Source organism: Quercus suber, unplaced genomic scaffold, assembly GCF_002906115.3.
Source record: "Quercus suber isolate HL8 unplaced genomic scaffold, Cork oak 2.0 scaffold_159, whole genome shotgun sequence".
In the NCBI taxonomy this organism is placed as follows: Eukaryota; Viridiplantae; Streptophyta; class Magnoliopsida; order Fagales; family Fagaceae; genus Quercus; species Quercus suber.
In genome coordinates, this window is record NW_027069620.1 from 1,295,721 (window position 1) to 1,299,727 (window position 4,007).

The 4,007-nt window shown below is 37.1% G+C and overlaps 1 pseudogene; it reads right to left on the bottom strand.

Moving 5' to 3' along the window:
* Positions 1–640: 640 nt before the first annotated feature.
* On the bottom strand, positions 641–4,006 carry LOC136061101 (uncharacterized; annotated as a pseudogene).
* Position 4,007: the final 1 nt, after the last annotated feature.

The window sequence follows — 4,007 nt, forward strand, 5'->3', positions numbered from 1 at the left end:
TTTAATGTAGTTCAATCCACTCCATTAATCTACCAAAATGGCGTTATTTTGGAAAGTGAAAAATACTAAAATTTCCCAGAATTACAGTTAAATGATTAAATTCATTATTTTCTAATAGCTTAAACTTTTGGAACAATCCAAAATTTAACAAAACTATTGGTGAGATTGGACCACCAGACTGGACAAATGAATTGAGAACAAATTTAAGCTAAATGACTTAAACTATAAAAATAAAAATAAAAATAAAAAACAAAAAGGGCCTCTGCATAAAACCTATAATACCTTCAGAAAAAGTCACTGCTTCAATTGCATCCTCCTTACACCAACAGCAAGATTTGGTGGATCAACATACCAAACCTCCATGGAAGTCTTTGTTGTTATGCCCTCCGAGAAAAAGAAAAATAGAGATAGATCACTATGAAAGAAATAAGAAAAAACAAGAAATGGAGCATGAAATGAATCAGAAATTGCATTGCTTTGGGGATTAAAAGAAATTGAAGAGAGAGAGAGAGAGAAGTCCAAAGAGTAGGAAAATAATGGGATGTGGCTGAGTATATGCATTAGTCATTCAGTAATGCTCTCAATAACAAATATCTTTCAGTTTCGGCTGAATAAAAAAAATAAAAATTCCCAACTACTCCATTCTAAAAAATATACATGGCAACGCCACACACTATCATTTAGTTCAAAATTAGAGTAAAAAAAAGAAAAGAGAAGCACCACAACAAAGGAGTAAAAAAAGAAAAGAAAAGCCCAGGACAAAACAAAAATGAAGTTTAAACTTATTACTGACCAATAAACTTAGCAGTGCAGCAACTAATTCATTTTTTATATTTATGCCAGAAACACAATTAAAAATTACACAGGAAATCAATGAAACAAACACTTAAAAACATTAACAAGCATATAATTAGTCAGAAGGGAAGGCAGAAGCAAGGAACTTTTTGTCCTTCTTGATAATTTGCAAATTCTTGGACTTCATTAAAAATATGACCGCTTCCTCATTAAATTCCAGCATAAAGGCCAACTTGATCAGCTCAGAGAGTGCACCAACATGATCGTTTTTCTCCCATAACACACCCTCGGATATTGCCTCAGAAAAATATGTAGCATATTAAATGAGATTCTTATATCCACTAGACCTATCCAACTTCTGTGCGAAAAACATTGAAGCCTTTCTATCCAAGTGTATAATTTTGCTTGCTCTTGCATTCACGATCTCCCCTGAAGAAAGTGATAAGCTGTAGTTTACAGTGATTGGTTCAACTGTCTCAAGGAAAGTTATATTCAGAAGCCCTTGAATAGTTTCATGCCGCTTTTTTGCTACCATTTTCATCACAGGATTTGCCAGAAAACCAAGGATTAGCATAACCAGACCTTTTGCAATCAAAATCTCCTTTGGATTCACTTGATTGAGTTGAGCAACATCCACTGAGGATGTTTCTTCCTTCTTTACAGATTCAGATATAGTTTGGACACCTAATTTCCGGTAAATTTCAAGCAAATTTTTTTGAGGTAAAGAAGGCATGCTTGGCTGAGGGAACCAGACAAATAAGGGTTGAGAAGAAAACCGTTCAAAAAGATCCTTCAGTTGAGGATCATCAGCAATAAAAACATCATGTTTGTTGGACAATAAAATTCTATCTGAGTCAGAAGATTCAACTGGTAATTTCACCAACCTATCAGCCAGAGTCTCTGCACTCCCGTGCTTTGAAACAAAAGACCAGAACTTACAACAGTCAGCATGTGACAATCGGTGTCCTGAACTCTCCCAAACCTTCCAAAGATTACAGTACTTGTCCACTGAAGGATATTCTCCAACACCGAAAGCATTGGAGAAAAAGTCAAGTAACTCAGTTTCTAAATATTTGTCAAGAACTTTCAGCTGCGAACTGAAGAGACCATCCTTGTCATGCAGAACACATTCTTCGGTGATAACCCATTCTCCAATCTGATTTAAATTTGGGATCCAAATCCTTTTGGCAACTTCACTGTCTGGCTTCCAACCACATTTACTTAAGTAATTATATATCCGCACTATAGTAGGCAACTGAACATGGAAATCAAGGTGACTGGCAATCAATGAGTATCCTTTCCTAAAATCAAGGGTGACTCCTAATTAGTTGAGCTCTTCTTTGTAGGATGTAATTTTAGAACCATAAAAATCTTCATCAATGAAAGGTCCATCTGTCCGCTTCAAATAAGAGCCCCAACTAGAATTGAACAATAAGCACTTGTCTGGAAACCTATAACCAATAGTGGTCTTCAACCATTTTTTAGAAATTCTTATTGACAAAGCAATTGGAGAGAAATAATTCCTAGCTTGCATTAAAATCCGGATGCATTCCAGCAATGAAAACACAGTTGCAGGAGTTATGCTGGTGGAATCCGAGGGAGAGCAAATACCTTCAACCACAAACTTCGCACCATCTTTGAATTCAACAATAACTCCCATGCTGTTCAGCTCTTCCTTGTATTCATGAATGACCTTGCCATAACAGTTGTCACTGTCATCTATGAAAGGGAGGTCAGTAATTGGCAAAATTGACTGCCAATCTGGCCCAAACAAAATGCAATTTAACGGATTTTTAACACCATGCCTAGTCCGCAACCACCAGAGATCACGGATGCATATCATTAGATCTGAAGGAAACATATAAGGAGTATTGTTTAGCTGCCTATAACATGAAAGAAAAGAGAGAACATTTTCTTTTGTCATGTAAGATGCTTGCTGCTTGAATCTGTTAGTAAATACTTTGACTGCCGCCTCAAAATTCACCTTCACCCCTTTTCGCTTCAACTCATTTCTGTAAGAGAAGATACTGCTTCCATGGAAATCATGATCAATCAATGCAAAACCTTCAAAAACTTGTAGAATGCAAACCCATTGAGGGTCAAACAAGAAACATTCTCCTGGAGTCTTGTACCCAAGATTCGTCTTGAAGCATTTTACACCTCTCAATGCCTTAGTAAGTTTCTTAAATGATCCTACACGATGCATACATTCCAGTATCAAAAGAACTGCCTCAACTGTCAGAGAAGTCAACTGTGAAGCTGATTTTAAGTTGTCTACGACGAGCTTGTAATGATCACTGAAGCCAATTAAAACACCAAGTGACTTGAGTTCCTCCCTAAAAGAAAGGATTTCTTCTCCAAAGTAATCTTGATCAATGAAGGGAATGCTACTAATTTGTGATGCAGTTTTCCAATCATCATCAAACAAAACAGCTTCAACTGGAGACCTGTCACCACAGCATGTCCTTAGCCATCTCTTATTCTTGATACTGTTGATGAACTTAGCCTGAGGAAGAAACTTTTCCCTTAAAAATCTGATGAAATTTAGTACAGACAGCACTTGGTCTCTACTTAAAGTGGAGTATTCTATGAAAGACATAAGACGCTCCCTAATAAATTCACACGCTTCTCCATACTCAGAGATGACTCCAATTTCTTTTAGCTCCTCCTTGTACTCATTTATTTCATCACCATAAAAACTTAGATCAACCAACGGAATATCAACAAGCACTGATCCGTTCTGCAAAATGTTTCCCAATGAAGCAGAAAGCAAGAATGACTGCATAGGTGGCCTGTAACCAGGACAGCCACTAGTAGTAATTTTCAGCCAGCAGCCTTTCTTTATGCATTTCAAAAGCTTCAAGGGAATTATAATTTCTCTACGTTTCAAGTCTCGAATCCAACCCAACAGCAAGAATGCATTTTGCTTGGTGAGTGGTGATGATACTGTCGGAATTGCGGCATTGGGAGGAGATATATAAGGGATATCAGAAGCTTCAACATAAGTTTTAAGGAACTCTAAGAGCTGTTCTCCAGAAGCATATTCACCTGCAGAACAGCCTGCATGCAAGTAGTCTTCGGATAACTCAACATAGCCTTCATCTGTCCATGGATTTGAACCAATCAATCCTGCCCATTTGCTTCCATTGGCAGGGACAAGAACCCCATTCCTTTGTCTGTTTAGATTTCCGTAGTTATCTAAAAGTGGCATA